This window comes from Mobula hypostoma, chromosome 11 (genome assembly GCF_963921235.1).
Source record: "Mobula hypostoma chromosome 11, sMobHyp1.1, whole genome shotgun sequence".
Lineage (NCBI taxonomy): Eukaryota > Metazoa > Chordata > Chondrichthyes > Myliobatiformes > Myliobatidae > Mobula > Mobula hypostoma.
In genome coordinates this window covers 31,178,113-31,203,280 of record NC_086107.1, presented here as the reverse complement: position 1 = coordinate 31,203,280, position 25,168 = coordinate 31,178,113, and the positions used below count along the sequence as shown (strand labels likewise).

At 39.8% G+C, this 25,168-nt stretch overlaps 1 protein-coding gene across 3 annotated transcripts in view; it reads right to left on the bottom strand.

Moving 5' to 3' along the window:
* The window catches only part of lrrc4ca (leucine rich repeat containing 4C, genome duplicate a), a 504,766-nt gene that overhangs the window by 125,199 nt on the left and 354,399 nt on the right, over window positions 1–25,168 (bottom strand). The window contains exons 6-7 of one of the 3 annotated variants that reach the window (XM_063061795.1): window positions 18,717–18,797; window positions 5,395–5,571 (exon numbers count right to left, since the gene is read on the bottom strand). The exons of the other annotated variants lie outside the window; for them this stretch is intronic. The gene's annotated coding sequence lies outside the window, so the exon portion shown is untranslated. The remainder of the gene's footprint in view (window positions 1–5,394; window positions 5,572–18,716; window positions 18,798–25,168) is intronic. 3 annotated transcript variants of the gene reach the window in all.

The window sequence follows — 25,168 nt, the reverse complement described above, 5'->3', positions numbered from 1 at the left end:
TGCCCTCCGAATGAAAAAGTTCCCCCTCATGTTTCAGTTACACATATCACCATTCACCCTTAAACCTTGGTCTCCAGTTCTCATGTGGAAAAAGCCTCCTTGCATTTACTGTATCTGTACTGTATCTCATAATTTTGTATACAAATTATCTTCTGAATCAATCTTCCATGAGGACACTTATCAAATACCTTACTGAAGTCCATGTAGATAATGTCCACTGCCTTAACCTCATCAAACTCCTTTGTCATCTAAGAAACCCATTCACATTTGTAAGGTACTGTATGACCTACCCTGCCCAACGTCATATTGACTGTCCCTAAGCAGACTACCTTTACAAATGCACATAAACCCCATCTCTCAGTATCCTCTCCAATAGCTTTCCTATCATTGATGTGAGACCAACTGGCCTATAATCACCTGGATCCTTCCTATTTCCTTTCTTGAAAACTGTTGCTAGGGACGATACAAAAATCTTTGTCCAGGCCCCAGCAATCTCCTCACTTGCCTCTTTCAGTACTGGAGGATAGATGCCATCAGGTCCTGAGGTTTTAACCACTTCAATGTTATTCAGAAGACCCACACTACCTCCTCCTTCATCTCAAAACATCAAAGCATGTTAGGATAGTTTGCCCCACTCTGCCTTGACTATCCTCAAAATCCTTCTCCTCAGTAAATACTGATACAAAAGTATTCATTTAATGCATCAGTTACGTGCTCTGACTCCACGCACAATTTCTCTCCCTTAATGTTGGGTCAATTTACTTTCCCCTCAATTATCCTCTTTTTCTTAATAGTAAGTAAAATACCTATAAAGTACTTACAAGTATAAAATGCCTTGGAATTCTCCTTGATTCTAATTGCCAAGGACATTTCATGGCCTCTTTTGGCCTCCTGAATCCTTTGCTTCAGAATTTTCTTGCTATCTTTATATTCCTCAAGGGAACAGTCTAATTTCAGCTTTCTAAACCTTGTATATACTTCTTTTTTATTCCTAAATTTAAGGTCTTGAGTCATCCAAGATTCGTTCACGGTCATCTAAAGTATCTTACTATCTTTGATTTTACTCCTTAACTGGAATAGAGTACTGAACTATGATCAGCTGGTCCCTATCATTGTGGGGGATCTCAACCAAGCCAGCTTGAAGAACTCTCTGAACAACTACCACTAACATATCACTTGTGGAACCAAAGAAGCCAACATATTTGACTACTGTTATACCACCAATAAGAACACTTAACATCTCACACACATATTTTGGAAAGTCCAATCACCTGGCTGGACTTCTACTCCCGGTGCATAGGCAGAGACTAAAATCTGCAGCAGCAATAGTGAGGACCAAGAGGGTATGGTCAAGAGAAATGCATACAGGACAGCATTGAGTCAGTGGATTGGACAATATTCAGGGATTCATATTTGAATCTGAATAAATATACCATATTTGCCATCGACTTAAAGACCTGTACGGATGAGGGTGGACCTTCGAGAACATACCAGACATAGCCAATCCAAAACCAGTGGATGAACCAAAAGATTCACAGTCTGCTGGGGGCTAGATCTGTGGCATTCAAACCCAGTCATCCAGAACTGTCCCAGAAGAACAAATACAACCTACGGATAGCTATTTTAAGAATGAAAAGCAATTCTTATTGAAGTTAGAGATAGGATCAGATGCACATCAGCTCTGGCAGGGTTTGCAGGCCATTACTTCCTACAAGGTGAAACCTATTGACTGAGATGCTCCACTCTCAGATGAGCTCAACACTTTTTATGCACGCTTTTGAAGGGAGAATAAAACTACACCCATGTGAATACCTGCAGCATCTGGTGACCATGTGATCTGTCTCAGTGGCTGACATCAGAACATCTTGCAGGAGAGTGCCTTGAAAGGAATCAGGCACTGATGGTGTACCAGTAAGCCATTGAAAACCTGTGCCAACTGTCTGGCAGAAGTGTCCAAGGGCATCTTCAATCTCTCACTGCTGAAGTGGGAGCTTCCCATCTGTTTCAAAAGGGTGAAAATCATACCATTTCCCAATAAGAGCAGGGTGAGATGTCTCAATGACTATTGTCCAGTGACACTCACACCTATTCTGATGAAGTGTTTGAGAGTTTGGTCATGGCTGGAATCAGCTCTTTTCAAAAGATGGACCTGAACCCACTGCAATTTGCCAATCAGTACAATAGGTCTACAATAGATGCCATCTCACTGGCTCTCCACTCAGCCTAAGATCACCTGTACAATAGTAATACCTACCTCAGGCAGCTCAGCATACAACACAATCATGCTTTCACTTCTGATCAACAATTTCCAAAACCTGGACCTGGTACCTCCCTCTGCAACTGGATCCTTGATTGACCCACCGGGAGAACACATTCAGTGCAGATGGGGAATAACATCTCCCCCCTGCTGACAATTGACAACTGAGTGTTAAAAGGACTGAACAGATTAGATGTGGCAAAGTTATTTCCCATGGTAGGGGAGTCTAGGACAAGAGGGCAAAACTTCAGGATTGAAGGACGTCCATTTAGTACAGTGATGCGAAGAAATTACTTTAGTCAGAGGGTGGTAAATCTGTGGAATTTGTTGGCACGATCGGCTGTGGAGGCCAAGTCACTGGGTGCATTTAAGCAAAAGATAGATAGGTTCTTGATTAGCTAGGGCATCAAAGGGTATGGGAAGAAGGCAGGGGAGTGGGAATGACTGGAAGAATTGAATCGGCCCATGATTGAATGGCGGAGCAGACTCAATGGGCCAAATGGTCTTATGGACACTGGCACACCGAAGGAGACAAGCTTAGCCCACTGCTTTACTCCTTCTACACCTATGACTGTGTGGCTAGGCACAGCTCAGATGCCATCTATAAACTTGCTAACAACACAACTATTGTTAGCAGAATTTCAAATCATGACCAGGAGGCATACAGGAGTGAGATATATCAGTGGGTTGAATGTTGTCACAACAGCCTTGCACTCAACATCAATAAGACCAAGGAATTGATTGTGGACTTCAAAGAGAGGAGAATGAAGAACACACCAGTACTCATCGAGGGATCAGAAGTGGAAAGACTAGGCAGTTTCAAGTTCCTGGGTAACAACATTTTTATATCTATCCTGGGCCCAACATAGTGATGCTGTTACAAAGGAGGCATGACAATGGACATATTTCATTCGGAGTTTGAGGATAATTGGTATGTAACCAAAGCCTCAAGCAAATTTCTGCAGATATATCATGGAGAACTTTCAAACTGGTTGCATCACTGTCTGATATGGAGGGTCAACTGCACAGGAGTGCTAAAAGCTGCAGAAAGTTTTCAACTCAACCAGATCTATCACGGGCACCAGCCTCCCTAGCATTCAGGACATTTTCAAAAAGTGATGCCCCAAGAAGGCAGCAGTCACCCAAAATGTGCCTACTTCTCATTGCTACCATCAAGGATGTGGTACAGGAGCCTGAAGACACACACTCAACATTTCAGGAGCAGCATCTGGCCCTCCACCGTCAGATTTCCGAATGGACAATGAACGGATGTCAGTTTTTTTAAGCTTTCTTTTTGCACTGCTTATTTAATCTTAGTTTTATGTGTATTTATTATTGTAATCTTTTTTTTTTACTATTATGTATTTTTGAAGGATTTACATTTTGATCTCCGGTAAAAGAAAAGTTAAATAGGTTTTAAACAATGACTCAGTGTACCATTGATTGTCAGAGTAATATTATTTAAGTTAAAGTAGGAAAACTTGATGAGTCAAATACAGAGTGAAAAAATATAAAACTATCTTGATGGATGAATCCATTTCTAATATACAGTATCTCCCACATTAGTTGTGAACATTTTAATATTTGGGTTCTATTTTTATCTGTTTCTTCAGGAAGCTTGTGACAAAATCTACCTAGAATTACACGGCTGAATGACTGCTCAGTAATGTTGTCTGCATATCTAAAATTGACTAAAATGTAATATGGTAGCATGCTATGAGAAAATCGAGGGCTCCATAAATGTACAATCTGAGAGAAAAAGAGAGTGCATTTTACAAACATTAAGCAACTGACCTCCCGTTGTTTTTGGGTACCCACAAAATTATAACATTTACAAAGAACAAGAGTGCTGAAAAGCTTGGTTTTGTGCCCAAAGCCTTTGGAAAAATAAAACAGTCAAAGCCTGTTGAGTACAAAACTATGAGAAGTGTACTTCAACTATACAAACAAAGAAAGAACTGCTACAATCAAACCCCTACTGTGTCAAGGCATTTCATGTTTCAATAACTGTGTTAGCACAAGCTTTCAAAAAAGTCCTGTAAAAACAGTGCAATCAAAAGGAACACAAGTTCTGACATTTGCATTTTCCTACTTGAAATGTAACACAATCATAGATACAGTAGATTCTAGTTAATTGGGCTATCATTTAATTGTGACTGCCACTTATTTGTAACAATTCTTAAAGAACAAAAACTGATCAAGAGAACATTCATTTATTTGGGACACCATGCTGTTTAAACGGGACAGGAGACTGTTGCTGAATAGTTTCTAAGCAGCATGAGTCGTGTGGCCATTAGATACTACAACATGCTTAGCTTTTAAACAGTGTCAGCTGCATTCAAAAACCAGTGATTCTTCTCACTAATAAGCAATCAATTCAGAACTATTTTGTTCACTGTGGTTTCAAGCACTGAGGCTTGAAGATGCCAGAAATTGCCAGGAGTGAAAACTGCTTGACAATTTAGGAATTACAAAGAATTTGAAGGTAATGAGAATTATATTGAAAATTACAATGCAAATGAAAATTTCAAGGATGAAATAATCGAAAACATTGTACAAAGGCAGTACATTATCTGCATTAGGTGTCTACACTGATTTTGTTCACTTACAGTCAATCCAGAGAACACAGCTGAGTATACTGAATGAATTCCTCCTCAATAAATATTAGGAATTAATACACAGTTTTCTGGTACTGTGGTAATATTGGTGGTGTTCGAATTTGTTCTGTATTTCATTTAAATGCCTAATTTGTTACTCAATTGAATGGTAGTTTCTATTTTTTATACCTTTTTAACTGTTTCCTTTTTAGCTTTGGCTAATTATATCAGCCACTTAATTGGGCCAAAATGTACTGGTCCCAATGTGTCCCAATTAACCAGAATCCACCGTATATAATTCTATTCTAATTACCTATTTTAACTGAAACCCTGTCATAAATATAATCCCATTGTAACTATTGACCAGCTGGAACAGAAGTCAAACTCTATCTTTAAAATTCCACCACAGTTACCCAACGGAGAAGTTGTAGTGCGTGCTGAAGTTCTGTTTCTACAGACTGAAAGATAGGGAGTATGAAACTTAGCAATAGATCAATGGAAAACTGCTGTTATATCTGTTTATGGGTATGAGGTTTCTACCTTGAAAGTAAGATCTCTTGGTCATCCAGTCAGTAGGGTGAGCTCATCAGTCAACAGCAGACGATAACTTAAATTCATGGATTTGGAAAAGAGTGACTCACAAGAAATGATGCGTCATCAGATCATTGGTGGATTGACCTATGAGATGGTCATGGATATGCTGAGATTAGTTTGTACCTAAGAGAGTAGAGAGGAAAGTAAGGCTAACGTATTAGAACTATTGTAATTTCTTAACCCCAAATAAAACTATTTCATCACAGAATAAAGAATTCACAATTATTGTCATTTATTAAATGTTTATAAAAGCTTAATTTTCAGTAACATTTTTCAATTTGCATAAACATGTTCATTTATTTATGGGGACTTGCAGCTTATATGCAGAATATTCTGTAAGTATTCGCAGAGGATGTACAGCAAAATGAAGAAATGTGTGTAAGTTCAAATATTGTGCTCCATAAAATTCTGGTCCATTGTTTAATATTCCATTTTAAGAATATCACCCTCGGTCATTTTGTTTTCTCAAATTCTTTTCGTTTTAGTTCCTTGTTCTCTTGAAACGTATTGAGCACATTGCAGTTAAGTGCTTATCTCTGATGCATTTGCCTGTTGCATTCACTCAGTATAAATACCAATAAATAGAGAATGCTTTAACCAAATTAAGGGTATTTTCTGAAACATATATTGCATTTCTCTTTGTGTGCTGCTATTTGACATAAATGATCATATTGTCATGCACAGCAACTGCTTTGTGGATTACCGTTGTGGTCCCAAAGCAGCAGTAACATCAAGAACAAAGGTTTTTTGTTACTTCTCTAAAGTTCTTTCCTCATTCTTTTCCTATTGCTTATTTCCATACTAACTCCCTTGTGAACTAACAAGTGGCCTTTGGTTTGTTACTGGATGTACGGTCTTGGTCTCCATCCTGGCTTTGTCAATCGGGATGTCTAACCTCATCATCAATGAGCCAGCGTATTTTCTATTGCTGCGTTTCACTTCTCAGAAAGTTAAAAAAATATATATTGCTGCTCAAATCAATCATTTACAATTTAGGAATACAAGTTAAAAATCAAGCTTGAAGGAAAATAGCTTCCATTATAATACACAATTTAAATGTACCCCAGTGCATAACATGCAATGAGAATGAAAAGTATATGCATTGGCAAAAACAAATTATGAAATTGCCAAAGGAATTTCATTTCCCAAACCTCTAATGCCTATAATGTGACATTTTGAGAAATGAAATCTTCTGGCCTTCTGATTCAGCTACTAATTATTTTTTATAAAATTTGTAACATCCCAAAATGTACAGTATACACAAAATGGAGACATCGTGACCTCTTTGACGACTCAATAATAACACAACAGAGTGACATGAAACAAGAAAAGCTAGTAAGTCTTCATGAATGTTGTATGGAGGCATTTGAAATTATATACTCAGTATATAGAAAAAGGTAGATGATCTTGTATCGCAGTTAGGAATGGCATTATGACATTGTGGACATCACTGAGTTGTGGCTAAAGATAATCATAGTTGGGAGCAGAACATTCAAAAATACACATTGTATTAAAAAGATAGGCAGGTAGGCTGAGGAAGTGACATGGCTCTGTTGGTAAAAATTGAAATAAACTTCTAAGAAGGAGGTGACATAGGTTCGGAAGAAGTAGATTACTGGTGGATAAGATACTGCAAGGATAAAAAGACCCTGATGGGAGTTATATACAGGCCACTGAACAGTAGCCAGGATGTGGGTTATAAATTTCAATGGGAAATACAAAAGGCATGTAATAATGGCAATGTTATGTTAGTCATGGAGGATTTCAATATGCAGGTAGATTGGGAAAATCGATTTGATGCTGGATTCCAAGAGAGGGAATTTGTAGAATGCCTACAAGATGGCTTTTTAGAGCATCTTATGGTTGGGCCCACTAGGGAAAGGCAATTCTGGATTGGGTGTTCTGTAAGGAAACATATTTTATTTGTGAGCTTAAGGGAAGGGAACCTATTGGAGGCAGTGATCATAATATAGAATTCACCCTGCAGCTTGAGGGGGAGAAGATAAACTCAAATGTATCTCAGTGGAGTAAAGGGAGTTATAGAGACATGAGAGAGGAGCTGGCCAAATTTGATTGGAAGGGGACTCTAGCAGGAATGATGGCAGGAAAGCAATGGTTGGAGATTCTGGGTCAATTTGAAAGGCACAGGAAAGATGAAGCAGTATTGTAAAAGGAGGATGAGGCAACCATAGCTGACAACGGAAATCAAAGACAGCATAAGATCAAAGGAGAGGGCATATATTATAACAAAAGTTAGTGTATGTTAGATTGGCTGAATGGCAGGAGGTAAAGAGTCAGAATAAAGGCCTATTCTTGTTGACTTTCGGTGACTAGTGGTGTTTCGCAGGGGTCAGTATTGGACCGATCCCTTCTTTTCACGTTATGTGCCAACAATTTGGACAATAGAATTGATAGCTTTGTAGCCAAGTTTGTGGATGATACGAAGATAGGTGTTGGGGTGGGTAGTGGTGAGGAAGCACTGAGTCTCATACTTTACACTTTATACCTACCCTAACCCTAACCCTGAACCCTAACCTTAACCCTAAACCCTAACCCTAACCCAATAGTCTGCAGAAAAATTTAAAACGATTGGGAGAATGGGCAAAGAAGTGGCAGATGGAATACAGTATAGGGAAGAGTATGGTCATGTACTTTGATAGAAGGAATAAATGCAGTGACTACACTCTAATTGGGAAGAAAATTCAAAAATCAAAGGTGCAAAAGGAGTTGGATTCCTTGTGCAGGATTCCCTAAAGGTTAACTTGCAGGTTGAGTCAGTGATGAGGAAGGCAATGTTAACATTCATTTTGAGCGGACTAGAAAATAAGAGCAAGGATGGGATGCTGAAGCTTCATAAGACATTGTTCAGATCAGTCTTGGAGTGTTGTGAACAGTTTCGGGCCACTTATCTAAGAAATTATGTGCTGACGTTGGAGAGGGTCCAGGAATGAAAGGGTTAATGAATGAGGAATATTTGATGGCTCTGGGCCTGAACTCACTGGAATGAGGGGATATCTCATTGGAACCTATCAAATATTGAAAGGCTGAGATAAAGTGGATGTGGAGAGGATGATTCCTATGGTGGGAGAGTCTAAGACCAGAGGACACAGCTTCAGAATTGACAGATGTCTATTTAGAACAGAGATGAGGAGGAATTTCTTTAGTCAGAGGGTGATGAATCTGTGGAATTCATTGCCATCGACAGCTGTGGAGGCTGAGTGAGTGTATTTAAAGTGGGAATCGATAGATTGTTGGTTAGTCTGGGCACCAAAGATTATGGGGAGAAGGCAGGAGAATGGGTTTAAGAGGGATAGTAAATCAGCCATGAAGAAATGGTGGTGCTGATTCTATGGGCTGAATAGCCTAATTCTGCCCCTATGTCTTATGGTCTTATATATGATTTGGGTTATTGCTTATATAATGGTGAGTGAAATGAGTAATTATAACTTTATCCTGTTTTGAAAGGTTAGTGGAAAACATAGATAGCCTTCATGACTGAGATCACTATTTAGAAAACTCTATTTTCACCTTTAGGTATAAAGTCAATGGAAGATTCGTCTGGACTATGGCTATTTCCACAGCTGACTAACACCTGAAAATTGACTATTTGTGGTTGTTGATGCATGCCATTACCAATAATTCCACTATGGGTAGCTGGAGAAATTACGGTACTCGGAGAACTGCCCTTCGCAAAAAAATAAGCTTCACCAATTTTATGGCCCAGAAAATAAACGGGGAGATGATAGAGTAGGAGGAAAGGAGGTTTGGAATCAGTGACAAAATTTCACTTTTGAAGAACACCAAGAGCTGTGATCTGGATTGTTTTAGAAATTTCATCTTTACAACAGGTATTTATATAGTTTGTTGTAATGCGAGCATTATTAAAAGTAAGTTAATACTAATTAGGATAATGGGGGGTTTTACTTCCATTCTTTTTACTTCTGGTGGGCTCTGTATATAGTGTTCCTGCCATGCCGTACAGGTTGTGAAAGCCTCTGTATATACATAACGGTTTTGAAGTTCAAGCTAAAGTTGTTTCTTGGGCATGAAGTTGTCGAGTGTGCCTTTTTCAAAGTAGAAGTTACTACATATTTTTGGTGACTAGGTGAACTGGTATTGTGAACGTATCGGCACGTTTTTCGAACGGGGAACTTCGTGTTTTAAATGGCTATGTTTGGAACTATCGGTGAATTTCTGGAAGGAAATGAGGACTGGCCGGAGTATGAGGATAGGTCGGGACACTTTTTCTGTGCTAATGGCATTACTGAGGAGGCTAAGAAGCACTCTATTCTCCTGAGTGTGTGTGGGGCAAAGACTTAAAAGCTGATAAGGAATTTAGCCACACCGCGAAAAGCAGGGTACATTCCATATGACGAACTGGTCAAACTCGCGGGGAACCACTACAATCTGAAACCTTCTGTGATAATCCAACGGTGTAAGTTTCACAGCCATTTCAGGAAGCCAGGTCAGTTTGTGGCCAATTTTGTGGCCGAGCTTCGGCAGCTGTCGGAGCATTGTGATTTCGGAGCAGTGTTGGAAGACATGCTCTGTGATAGATTGGTATGTGGCATTAATAATGACGGCATACGACACCGCCTATTAGGGAAACCCCACCGTTGACTTTTAGGAAAGCCTTAGAAATTGCCCAAGGCATGGAGATGGCTGCTAATAATGTCAAGGATATCCAGAAAGGACATGGGTGGGGGGCGGGCGGTCACAGTCGGCGGCAGTGCACCAAGTCAGGAGGGAGACTGGTAAACAGGCAAAGTGGGTGGAATGTTTCTGGTGTGGAGGGACACACTACGCAAATGATTGCAAATTCAATGACACTGTCTGCCATGTTTGTAGCAAAAAGGGTCATTTAGCTAGAAAGTGCAGAAGTTCAAAGGGTAAGATTAAGCCTGGGCAGGGTAAAGCTCAGGCAGCCACACACCATCTAGAAGAAGCAGATGAAGAGGCAGTGTGTGCCTACAACATGTTTGCAGTGGAAACAGATGAGGTGGAACCACCTGAACCATATTATGCCACAGTCACTGACAGGGGAAAGGACATTAAGTTTGAGATTGATTCAGGGGCTACTGCATCGGTCATTAGTGAGGAGACCTACAGGAAGACATGGGGGTCCAACCTGCCTCCCATCAGACCATCAAAGCTCAAACTTAGGACCTATACGGGGCAGCCCATACCTCATTTTGGGGTGTTATATGTGGACATTTCAGCCGGAGGTCAGAAGGCTGAAACCAGGCTAGTGATAGCTAAGGGCAGGGGGCCCAGTCTTTTGGGTCGCGATTGGCTTTGCAAACTCCAGCTAAACTGGCATGAAATTAAGTATGCACACACGACGGAGGACATTCTGCAGTGGTACAGTGACATTTTCAGGGACGAGCTAGGAACACTAAAGGGCATGACAGTGAAACTCCATGTCGACCCTGAGGCTACACCACGTTATTTTAAGCCCAGGTCGGTGCCCTATGCCATGAAAGGCAAAGTCGAGGAGGAGCTGGGACGTTTACAGAGGCTGGGCATTATTGAGCCCGTCCAGTTTTCAAGGTGGGCGGCTCCCATTGTTCCAGTTTTGAAGGCAGACAAAACAGTGAGGATATGTGGGGATTATAAACTTACGGTGAATCAAGTCTCTCGGCTGGAGGAGTACCCATTGCCACGGGTGGATGACCTGTTTGCGACCCTGTCAGGGGGTAAGCTGTTCGCAAAGCTGGACATGAGCCACACCTACCAACAGCTGCTGCTCGACGAGGATTCAAAGGAGTCCGTCACAATCAATACGCACAAGGGATTATTCAAGTACAATCGCCTGGTGTTTGGAGTAGCGTCCAGCCATGCCATTTTCCAAAGGACAATGGATACTTTGCTGCAGGGAATTCTGCACGTAGCAGTGTACCTTGATGATATTTTGATCATGCGGGCTACGGAGGTGGAGCATCTGGCTAATTTAGAACGGGTGCTGAAGAGGCTCTCAGACGCAGGGCTGCGGTTGAAACGCGGAAAATGTGTGTTCCTGGCATTGAGTGTGACTTACCTGGGACACAAGATCACAGCTGAGGGGCTTTGCCCTGTGGAGGACAAAGTGAGAGCTATTAAGGAGGCCCTAAGCCCTAAAGACCGTCACGGAACTCAGATCATTTTTGGGCATGGTGAATTATTATGGCAAGTTTCTTCCTGACCTCTCAAAGGTTTTGACCCCACTGTATAAGCTGCTTTGTAATGACACTAAGTAGCAATGGGGTGAAGAGCAGGAGAAAGCTTTCAAGGAAGTGAAAGAATTCCTCCACTCAGCGAAGCTGTTTGTTCACTATGACCCAGACAAGAAGATCACCCTTGCATACAATGCTTCGCCCTATGGAGTCGGGGCAGTTCTCTCACATGTAATGGAGGACCATTCAGAGAAGCCTATTGGTTTTGCTTCACATACCCTGACAGCTGCTGAGAAGGGATATTCACAGCTAGACAAAGAAGGTCTGGCCATTGTTTTAGCAATCAAACGCTTTCATCAGTACCTTTTATGGATGCGTATTTACAATTTATACGGACCATAAACCACTGATGAGCCTGTTCAGTGAGACTAGATGCCTCAGCCAGGATACAGTGTTGGGCTCTTACATCGTCAACCTACCAGTACACTATAGTGTACAGAGCAGGTGGGAATAATGCAAATGCTGATGCACTGAGTCGACTACCTTTACCTGAGACACCTGTTACTACATATGTGCCTCCAGAGACTGTGTTTTCATTGGACAGGCTGTCAGAGACACCTGTAAGGGCGACCCAGATTAGGCAGTGGACAGAGAGGGATACAGTCCTGTCCCAAGTCAAGACTTTTCTTTACAAGATTGGCCCAGAGTCGTGGAAGGAGAGGAACTGAGGCCTTATGCCAAACGCAAGTCAGAACTCAGTCTGCAGGATGGTTGCATTTTCTGGGGGGCGAGAGTCATTGTGCCTCCCCCTGGCCGTTCACAGATTGTGGAGGATATTCATGAGGCTCACCTCGGAGTGTCTCGAATGAAAAGCCTTGCAAGATCCTACATTTGGTGGCCAAGAATGGATCAGGATCTGGAGAACAAGGTAAAATCATGCACGCAATGTCAGACTAATCAGAATATGCCACCACCAGCTCCTTTGCATCCATGGGAGTGGCCAGACCACCCCTGGTCTAGGCTACATTTTCACTTTGCTGGCCCTTTTATGGGGCAGATGTTTCTTGTAATGGTAGATGCGCATTCTAAATGGATCGAAGCTCACATCATGAGCAACATCACAGCCCCCTCAACCATAGACAAACTCAGGCAAGTGTTTGCAGTCCACGGGTTGCCTGACACTCTGGTCACTGATAATGGCCCGACGTTTACCAGTGAACTGTTCAGTGAGTTCATGCAGCAGAAAGGCATTCATCACATTCGGACGGCCCCTTTCCACCCAGCCTCAAATGGTTTGGCTGAGTGGGCTGTTCAGACAGTGAAGGAAAGCCTGAAGCGGATGACAGGGGACTCTCTTAGCATGCGGCTTTCACGTTTCCTGTTTAAGTACCGCCTTACGCCACAGACTACGACTGCCCACCTTCCAGCAGAGATGCTGATGGGGCGTAGGCCCAAGTCAAGATTGGACCTGCTGCGCCTGGACATGAAGGCGAAAGTGGAGAGAAAGCAGGAAAAGCAGAAGGAGGGACATGATCAACATACGCGAGAGGGACAGTTAAAACCTGATGACAATGTCTTTGTGAAAAACAATCAGCAATGGCTGCCTGGGGTTATTCTTAAGCAGAGTGGTCCCGTCTCCTATGTTGTTAAGCTGACTGATGGGTGTGTTTTCCGCAGACATCAGGAACATGTGCGCCTGCGTCATGATACCGGCTCAGAGGCAGACAGTTCCATGGAGTTTCCACTTGTGAGACAGACTACGGTGGAAGCATGTCCACCAGGGACTTTGCCAGAGGGAGAGAAACTGGCAGAGGGTTCGGAGTCCCCTGAAGAGGATGGACATTCTCACGCAGACACACAGACCCCTCTCATGCCCCCTAAACTAGATCCACCCAAAACCCCCTCACCAGCAGTGCCTGCTGGGTCACCGGGGGTGGTGTGCAGATCACAGCACACTCGTAAACCTCCTGACAGACTGAATCTTTGACGGGACAATTTTTTTTGTTGTTGTTGTTAGACTGAATGTTGAATCTGTCATGTTTTCCAGATGTTTGGTATTTATTAACTGGTGCTGAGATACGAGTATAAGTTTTCAGGGGTACGCAAGTTAATAACACCACTGTTTTTATTTCCTGGTTTTTACATTTGGGAAGTGTTGTAATGCGAGCATTATTAAAAGTAAGTTAATACTAATTAGGATAATGGGGGGGGGGGTTTATTTCCATTCTTTTTACTTCCGGTGGGCTTTGTATATAGTGTGCCTGCCATGCCGTATGGGTTGTGATATCCTCTGTATATACCTAACAGTTTTGAAGTTCGAGATAAAGTTGTTTCTTGGGCATGAAGTTGTCGAGTGTGCCTTTTTCAAAGTAGAAGTTACTACATAGTTAATTCCAGAACTATATTTTATATAAAATTAATCATTTCCATGTTAGTAATCACACAGTAAATATACTGTATATACACTTTGTAGGCACTTTATTATGTACTACCTGTACCTAATAAAGTGGCCATTGAGTGTATGTTCATAGTCTTCTGATACCGTAGCCCATCCACTTCAGGGTTCAAAGTATTGTGCATTTAGTGATGCTCTTCTGCGTGCCCCTGTTGTAATCTGTGATTATTTGAGTTACTGTCGCCTTCCTGTCAGCTTGAACCAGTCTGGCCATTCTCCTCTGACCTCTCTCACTAAAAGGCATTTTTACCCACAGAACCGCCATTTATTGGAAGTTTTTTTTTTGTTTCTTGTACCTTTCTCTGTAAGTTCCAGAGACTGTTGGCCGTGAAAACCCCAGGAGATCAGCAGTTGCTATGATACTCAAACCATCCTGTCTGGCTCCAACAATCATTCCACAGTCAAAGTCACTTAGATCACATTTCTTCCCTATTTTGATGTTTGGTCTGAACAACTGAACCACTTGACAATGTCAGCATTCTTATTTGTTTGCAGAGTTGCTGCCACATTAAGAGGTAGGTGTACAGGTGTACCTAATAAAATGGCCATTGAGTGTGTGTTTATTTTTGCACTTCAGCTTATGTGCAAAAATAAATCCCAAACTGAACTGTCCCAGTCATGAATGGCACGTGTGATCAGGATGGATAGGCCCAGGAAGATATTAAGTATAGGTGTGGAGTGGTCAGGGTAGATCTGGAGGGTTGAATGGCCTGTTGACAAGCTTTATGACTTAACGACTCTAGAACTTCAACATTTGAAAATAATTCATTGAGATGCATTAAATCTAAGGGCCCAGCTAAAAAGCAGAGCATGGTTTTATTACAGAATCCACAGAGCTACATCAATGAGGTGTAGCTTTTGCAACATAAGGTAATAAGGCAATGATTTTATTTTCAATTTAAAACATGTATTTATATAATTTGATTTTATAGTCATATTCTCTTATAGATTAAAATTACTGAGAAATAACATGGTAAACAACAAATAGGCTTCAGATTCAAAGGCACTTCTGTAATCAACCAGAATTGGCTTATTCCATGCATCACTCCAAAATAATGGTAACTGGTGAATAAGGTTGTGGGTCAGCTAAAAGTATTGAATGTTTTGAATATAGTGTCCTTAATGCAACTACAGACTAGATTGCTAAGTGAAGTACTTCAGGGAGGGTAGGGCTTTGATTAGATTAGTAAATACATTAATTTAAACAGACTTGTTTGGGCAGGTACTGTTTGTAGTATGTGCAAGTTGATCAAAACTACTGGGATCCATGCTGACCATATTTGTATTAAGTGTCTACAATTTTATGAACTTTGGTTCAAAGTTAAAGAGCTGGAATTCAAGATTTGGACACAGTGATGCACTTTGTTTCAGGAAGTAGTTATATCTCTTGGATTCAATGTAGTAGAAATAGCCACACTAGAGAGACTGGTAGTTTTACTATGAGTTAAACATGTATGAGTATCCAAAAGGTAGCATTGGAGGATTCTCATAATTTGCACTTGTCCAATGATGTTCCTCCCAATTGTGTTGAGGGGAACAGGAACTGTTAGGAGGAGGACCAAACGGATCTCAGAATTATGATACAGGGGCAATACAGGTTGGATACACTGAAAGACTGGAACATGTAGAATCCTTGTGGTAGAGCTAAGAAGCAGCAAGGGTCAAAAGACCTTGAAGGGAGTTATATACATGCCTCTGTACTGTAGCTAGGATGTGGGATACAAATTACAATGGGAGATAGAAAAGCTGTTTATAAAGAGTAATGTTACGATAGTCACGGGGATTTCAAAATGCAAGCAGACTGGGAAAATTGGGTTCATGGTGGATCTCATTACTGTTGCTGTTGCTATTACTAAGGAAAATGTACTTAGGAAGCTGAAAGGTCTGAAGGTAGATAATTCAGCTAGACCAAATGAACAACACCCCAGAGTTCTAAAAGAGGTAGCTGAAGAGTACTATGTGCATTTTGGACCTCTTAACTAAGAAAGCATTGGAGAGGGTCCATAGCAGGTTCACAAGAATGATTCCAGGAATGAAAGAATTAACTTATGAGGAGATTTTGATGGCTCTGGGCCTGTACTCACTAGAGTTTACAAGAATGAGAGAGGATCTCATTAAAACTATTTGATATTGAAAGGCCTAGATACAGTGGCTGTTGAGAGACTGTTTCCTATAGTAGGAGAGTTTAGGTGCAGAGGGCATATCCTCAGAATAGAATGATGCCCCTTTAGAACAGCGATGAGGAGGAATTTCTTTAGCCAGAGAGGGTGGTGAATTTGTTGAATATATTGCCACAGATGTCTGTGGAGGAAAAGTCATTGGGTGTATTTAAGGCAGAAGTTGATCAGCTCTAGATTAGTAAGGGCATCAAAGGTTATGGGGAGAAGGCAGGAGAATGGGTTTGAGAGAGATAATAAATCAACCATGATAGAATTCCTGCTCCTATGTCTTATGGTCTGTGGCCTGAAACAAAGAATGGGCAACTCACAAGACGTTTAGAGTCATAGAGATTTACAGCACAGAAACATGTTTGTTGTGGCTCAGCATATCAATGTCTACGATCATAACCAAAATACTAATTTCACTTGTCTGCATTAATTCCATATTCCTCTATGCCATGCTCATTCAGCTAACTATCCAGATACTTTCTAAATGCTGTAGCTATTCCTGACTCCATCACCTCTGCTGGCATCTCATTTCAGATTCTGACTAATCACTGTGTGAAAATGTTACCCTTCAGATTGCCAGTAAACCTTCTCTCACTTTAAACCTAAGGTTTTGCCCCCAAACCACAAATAATGAAAACCCACTTTTTCTATCTACACTAAATATGTCTCTCTTAATTTTGTATACCTCTATCATGTCAACTCTCAGGCTTCTTTGGTCTAGGGATAGACCAGAACTTGCCCAGCCTTATGTTCTGTGCCCAGAGATTTTGTTGACTCTTGCACCAGGGATCCTTGACTTCCTCACCAACCAACCACAATCTCTAAGGGTAGGCAGCAACAGCCTCAACATGATTATCCTTAACACTGGTGCCCCACAAAGCCATATCCTCAGCCCCCTGTGTTACTCCATATAAACTCACAACTGTGAGACCAGCTTCTTCACTAACTCCATTTGCATTTTTGCAGGTAACACTGGTGTAGTGGGCCAAATCTCAAAGAGTCAGAGGGCACAAAGTGGCTATGGAGCCTAGTGAAATGGTGTAATTACAATAACCTTTCCCTTGATGTCAGAAAACCAGTAAGAGTTGGTCATTGACTCCAGGAGGGAGTTAGTAAACAATTCTTGTTAACATCAATAGTGCTGAGGTTGAGAGAGTTGAAAGGTTCAAACATCATCAGATACCTGTCCTGGTCCAGCCATATGGACGCCATAGCCAAGAAAGCTAACTAATGCCACTATTTCCTCAGAACCAATTCATTTTTATTCATGCACCACAGCAAGAACTCTATCTGGATGTATCACAGCTTGGTATGACAACTGTTCTGCCTGAGACTGTAAGAAATTGTAGAGAGTTGTGGACACAGTTCAGCTAATGAAAACCAGCCTCTCCTCTATGGACTCAGTCTATACCTCCTGCTGCCTCAGTAAAGGAGCCAACATAAATCAAAGGCCCCACCCACCTGGACGTTCTCTCTTCTCCCCCCATCTATTGTGTAGAAGATACAAAAACCTGAAAGCATGTACCACCAGGCTCAAGGACAACTTCTGTCCCACTGTTATAAGACAATTAAACAATGCCATAGTACAATAAAAAGGACTCTTGATCTCATAATTTACTCATTGTGGTGTGGTCTACCTACACTGCAATTTTCAGTAACTTTAATACTTAACATTTGTTTTTGCTTTTCTGCCATATTATCTTGATAAGCTGATGTAAAAAAATGATCTGTTTTGATGGCTCAATAAGTTATTCACTCTAGCTCACTACATGTGACAATAATAAATCAATTTACTAATTTACATCATCTGCAGTGTTTCTCCCTGCCATAGAACCAACTGTCTGTGCCCCTGACTATAGAGTTCCCTATCACTACAATTCACCTAGTTGATCTACCATGCTGTACAACAGAACCAGCCATGGTACCTCTGATCTGGGAATTGATGTTGTTTTACTCAAGGAAACATCACCCCAACATTATTAAAGGGCATACTTGTTAGAGATGGAAACAGTCACAGGGGACATCGGCCCTTCCTGCCCTTCTTGCTCTTCCTGTCTATTACCTACGTGTCTATTTAGCCAAATCTGTGGTGTGACCACCTCCCTGCAACATATTTCACAATACCTCCGTCTCCTGTGAGCTCCTCACTGAGTTCAAATTTCACTCCAATTGATCCACATAATCCAAGGGGAGCTGTAGCTGGTTGAACTTTCTGCAGACATGGTTGTTGGGGACACTTGACTTCCCACCCCCCGCCAGCTCCCATATTTGCAAATTAACACTTAGTAAAGTTACACAATCTTGGTAGCTTGCATTGTAACCAGACATGTCACTCGTTTCCTACGTCTAAATGGGTCAGAGCACCAAGTACACAATGTTGGAAACAGCCTTAAAATAAAAAGATTTTTTTAAAAAAGCAGCAAATAACCTTTTAAATCACATTTTACTGTTTGTCAAACCGAATTCAGTGGATATTTTTTAACGGTTATTTACCATAAGGGTCACCTGCAGAACTTTTATCAAGAGACCAATTTATTCTTGCCATTCTCTCTACAATCACCTCCAGGATGGACCCTATTAAAAAGAAACACCCTATTTAAATAGTTTCCTTTCCACATACTGCATTAGTTGGATAATCAAAATGCTGCTAATTTAATCAGTGTCCTGCTTGCAATGGAAGTCAGTCACCTCTATACAGCATGCCGTTTTAAATTGGCCCTGAACTCTTCAAATAAATAAAATCACAAACTAGTAAAATTAAGCAAATGTAATAATTAGTACAAAAACACAAATAACAAATGCCTTTTGGGTCATCTCTAGTTAGCATTTGTAATGTTAGTGGTATGCTGTATTATTCACCATGGAAAAAGCTACATACGTAGGTATCAACTATCAGCAATTCATGAAGCAGATCTGATTCAATCCAGCACAATTTTTCAATTTCAAAATATATTTCTAGGGAGATTACAACTCGCGTCTCAAACCTGTAATTCTGTTGGCTCTGAACTGGAGTTCTGTGATCCTTTACCATTTTCTAACAGCAGTGGCATTCGTTCGTAGAAATTCCTTAGAGAAAATTCCTTTCGCACTGAGATGCCTCAAAGCAATTTATGCAATGATTCATTTCCTTGAGTTATTGCAACAGTTGTTCTTTAGGCAAGTGATATCAGCCTGAATTGGATACTCCAGATAATCAAGATAATATCTGATATAAAACAAACCTTCCAGTTGTAGGGTACGTAAAAGCAGAGGGATTATTCACTCATGTCACATTTGCAGGCTTCCTGTGAGGTGGCAATTTAGGAAATGTGGGAAGAGTGTAACATCTTGTCATACATTTTATCATTCCCAAATTTTCATTCTGCACACTCCAGTGGCCCAGAACTCACTTAGAACAAAATACCTCAGATATTAACATAAATTTAAAACACTAGTCTTAAAAGTTAAGCATTCTTTTAAATTGATTTACAGTTATTAAAACTTGATAAAATAGCATTAGATTGGGAACTTGAAAATACTTATAACCATTAAATGTTAGGCACAGGAGATACAGCAGATGATGGAAATCCAGAATAACACACACAAAATGCTAAAGAAACACAGCAGGTCAGGTTGCATCTATGGAGAAGAATAAAGAGCTGGTATTTCAGGCTGAGATCCTTCATCAGAGGTCAAAGATTAGATTTATTAGTCACATGTACATGGAAAGATGTAGTGAAATGTGTTGCTGTGTGTGTTAACTTATTAAATGTGATTGAATTAACCAAAGTCAGGAAAAGTAACTGATATATAACTCCCTAGCAACCATTCCACTCCACTGAAATAAACAGACCGTCCCGGATGCACATCCAACCAGCAGGTTATGCAGAACCACAGCTGAGAAATTGGGAAATCTTCTGCTCCATTATCACAGTGCATATTGAATGATAATAGTGACCAGCTCTGAGGAAGTTCTGGAATTTTGCACCTGTACCAAAGTCCCTGGCTTTCTCACAATTATGGAGGTAAATGTCATCAATTATACATGGAACAGCTGTTTTGTAGTAATTTTGGGCTATTGGTTACACCGCCAAATTTAAATAAAGTCCAGACGTAATAATCATCATTTTGAAATTGAGGTTTCCAGTTTTCACATATCTGTGAATTATTTTCCCACCTCATCCCACAACTGAACTAACAGTAATCATATTGTTTTAGAAACTATCTAGCTGTGAAACCTGAAAAGTCAAAACACAATGCACTAGAGGACTTTATATTTGCAAAAGCCTTTTGTCCAATAGAGAACAATAAAAATCAATGTAAAATGTGCAGAAAGTGTGCATATACACCTCAACATTTGATGACATTCTGCTATATATCAGTGTTCTATCCAAGAAAATTACAGATCCAATTAGTCATTCTAGCCAGCTACCTGGAATATTGACCACAATTACCAGTGCTTCATCATATCTCCCAACCCATCCACCCACCAACATGTCTACCCTACACTCCTGACTACCATCCCTTACAAATAATCTCATCCCAACCAAGCCTTTAAGGTCACACACTGCACTCCAATCACCAAGTCTAAACTCTCCCCACAACTCCACACTATAAAGTGCATACCCGTACTATAACCTATACATCTCTATCAACATCCCCAACTAATACCAAAACACCTAATTTGTCAAGATCTAACTGGTTAACTAATGCCCTTCAGAGAAGAAAACTGATCTTAGTCGGATAGGGCTGAATGTGACCAAAGATACAAAATAATCTTGTTCACAATTAAAGGTAATCTGAAATGGTCCTGCAGATTTCTTAAATGTATCAAAACCTGGATTTCAATGGATAACCTCACATTTTCCCACATTACACCCCATCTCCTAATCCTTGCCTACTCACTTCTGCTGTTTTAAAACTGTTAATTCTGATTAATAACAAAATAATAAGTTAACCTCAGTTTTAATCACACAGCCAAAGAATGATTGACCCTAATTATATTTTCAGAATTACTTTTTTTTTGTTTTATTTGCTTAAGTCTGCATTTTAAAATTTATTTCTTCCAAAATAAAGGGCTTTGTTAATTTTTTAATTGCATTGACTGCTCCTGAATGTCAGGAATTCAGCAATTTGACGGCCAGCAAATTATATCCTCAGAGAAATACTGAAAATTTACCTAACATAATTCACTTTTACATCACTATTTTGACTCAATGTAATTGTCCTATGATCTCCTAAATATCTTGTTATCACCCTTTTAATAATGGATTCTAGCATTTTCACATTCAGTGACGTTACAGCAATTGTCTTATACCTGTTGATTCCTGTTTTTTCTCTTTTCTTTCTTGAATGGTAGCATTACATTTGGAGTTTTCCAATCATTGGTAACATCTCCAGAATGCAAGTAATTTTGGAAGATATCAACCAATGCATTAATTCTGTTTGCAGCTACTTCCTTTAAGAGAAAAGGATACTGACCATCTGATCACGGCATTTATATCTATTTAGCACTGTGAGTTGACTATTACATGTCTCTCATGAGTTTGTTAAAAGTTCTTTCTTTATTGAAGGGATACCTTTTGTGCATTTTACCATGAAATCTAATCCAAAATAATTATTCTGTATCTCAGCTATTTCTCACTTTCTCAATTTCAGCCTCAAAGAGACCAACATTTACTTTGACTGCTTTGAATATTTATTAGAAGATCTCATTGTCTCTTTTCATATTAATTATTAGTTCACCATTATGCTATATCTTTCCCCTTTTTAAAATATCCTCAGTTATTTCTTACTGGATACTAAAATTTCCCAATCTTCTGCCATACAATTAATCTGTGCAACATAATCTGCATTTTCTTTTGGTTTGACACTATCCTTAATGTCTTTACTTTCAGAAGGACCAGCTTCCTCTTCATAGAGCTTTTTTCACTCACTGGAAAACATGTTTGCTGAAATTGATGAAATATCTCTTTAAATATCTGTCACTTCTGATTTTACCCTTTAATCTATATTCTCCATCCATTTATTCAGCTCTGACATAACACCATTGCTTCAGACACAGATTTCATACTGTCAGACTGAATGTGAAATTCTACCAGGTTATAATGAATCTATCCTAGGCTATCTTTTACTATGAAATCAATAATTAATGACAATTACGATTTATGACAGCAGAATTAAATATAATGTACATACAGTCAACCTATGTATATAATTTATGTAATTATATTTATTATGTTTTTATTGTGTTCTTTATGCTTAATGTGTTTTTTTTTAATACTGCATTGGTCCAAAGTAACAATCATTTCACTCACCTTTACACTTGTGTATTGAAGAATGAGAATAGATGGTCTTATCCCTTGAATGCTAGAACTAATAGAATGCTTGCCTGATTAGAGACATCCCAATGTATGGCACTGTGAAATCATCCTGAATATGTTCTATAAACTCTTATAAAGCCTATCCTCACTAATTTGATTTGCCTTGCATTAACACCAGTAAGTAAGTGGTTGAATTTTGCATTAAGTTCACACTTCCTTCTACTTTTCAGTACACTGTTTATTTTATACTGCCATTGTGAGCACCAGTTCATGTGCAGTTTTGAAAACTGAAAACTAGCCGTCTCTTCTATATTACACTTTCCTCAAGATGGCCCCTCAGATTCTTGTTGTATCACCAGCATGATTATCTATTCAAATATATGACACAAACAATAAGCAGAACACCTATACTAAAGTGTTAAATGTTGCGTAAATTGCAAGTTTCCTGACCTTTCTCCTTACAAATACTATGTGTCAGCTTTGTAGTGTCAACTTGACTCAGTTGGTAACATTCTCACATTTGAGTGAAAAATCCCACTCTACGAATTGAGCATGTCATTTGGTGTGAAACTCTGTGCAGAAATGACAGAACACTGTTGTTGATTTTCACCTAGCAATCCATACCTGTTCAGAAGTACTACATGCATTGTGCAGCAGCAACTACAATAGAACTGAAATACAGAGGCTCAGTACAATTAGACCATAGAGTTGTAGTTCACATACGGAAACTCTCTGGCCTATTGTGCCAATACCAATTATCAAGTTATCATCATTATGTGCTATATCATATGACTTGGGTGATCATGGTCTAGACCATGATTGTTCTTGACAGAAGTGGTTTGCCATTGCTTTCTTCTGGGCAGTGTCTTTACAAGATGGGTGACCCCAGTCATTACTAATACCCTTCTGACATTGTCTGTCTGGCGTCAGTGGTCGCATAATCATGACTGCTATGCACAAGCTGCTCATATGACCATCCGCCACCTGCTCCCAAGGCTTTACATGACCCTGATTATTGCGGGGGGGGGGTGTGCTAAGTAGATACTACACCTTGCCCAAGGGTGACCTGCAGGCTAGCAGGGGGAAAGAGCACCTTACAACTCCCTTGGCGGAGACATATCTCCACCCCACCACACCATCAATCTATTCTAATTCTATTTATCAGCACTTATTCCATAGCCTTCTCTGCCTCCGGTTCAAGTGTTTGTCTAAATGTTTCTTAAATATCCTGAGGATTGCTGCCTCACCATTCCCACAGGCATTGTTTTCCAGATTCCAAACAACCCTTGAATAAAAAATTTGTAGAATACACAAGACAGAAACAAGCTTTGGCCTAACTCATCCAAACCAACCAAGGTTCCTGCCTGTCCCATTTTCACCCATGCTATGTGATGGTTAAAATGTCTATTATATTATCATTGCCAGTCAACACCCTCCACTCATCTGATTGCTCATCAGACTCCCTGTGTTAAAATAAGTGCACTGCGTCTTGCATTCCTTCTAATGTGTTAAGTTACACCTATGTATGCTCTGCTTACTGTACTGATAGCTTTTCTTCTATATTTGACTGTACTTCTCCCTGCAGCCCCCATCACACCACCTCATCCCACATCTACATACATATATTCCGTGCCTTACTTCTTTGACCGATTAGTTTAAATAATCTCCAAGTCTATATTCTGTGCATTGGGCCATGAGGGATGAACTTCCCAATATTTGGCTTTCAAGTAAGACATTAAACAAGTCCCAATTGAATATAATTGTTGTTGAAAAAAAATCATGGGACTGTTCAAAGAACAAGTTCTCCTAGGATCCAGATAATCTCCTAGTTAATGTGCTTGTCTCGATCAAAATAAGCAAATATTTTTAAATATAAATTGGACAGTTTTTTCCTTTGATGTTTGTTCTGTATCTGCTCTGTACAGATTGGATGCTTCAGATTCTTAACAACAATCAGAACAGTTCATAGAGTAATTCACTGCATGTCAAAAAACTGGATTTGTTTCAGAATCATGATATGGTATTAAACAAATTAATGGAACATTAAAGTCTTGCAACATCACAAATCTCTCCACCGCAGTGATAATTTGCAGTTGCCTTATCATGATGCTGATATTAGTCCGGGCCCATATTAAAAAGCAAACTATTTGCCAATTTGTATCTTAAATAATTATTCTTGTTCTATTTACTGGATTGAAATTTCTTTATAATTTTGTTCACAGCAACCAGCTAAGAACTGAGATTTTTCATAGGAAATTTATAACCAAATTTCTTTTGATGCTTGTACCAAAACTTACCATGCACAGTTTTTCTTGACCTTTTGCATTAGTGAAGAGTTGTGTTTCCTGAAATCCCAAAAAGCCTATTAACTTAACTCTGAACCCCATCCAAAAAATAATGAGCACCAAATTTCTTTGCAATAACACAGGCTTACATATAGCCTTAATTTTAGAAGCAGCAGGGTGAATTCACTATTTCCATTGCCTTATTTATTTTAAAGTTTCAGCTTTTTTCTGCAGTTTAGTTTTTGTCTATCATGTAACAATCCATTACAGTAAAAGAAAAGATCTAAATAATATCTTACCCAAAAGTTTTCACTTTGCAATCTAGTCATTTAAAAAAAATCACTGAAGATTTAAAAGG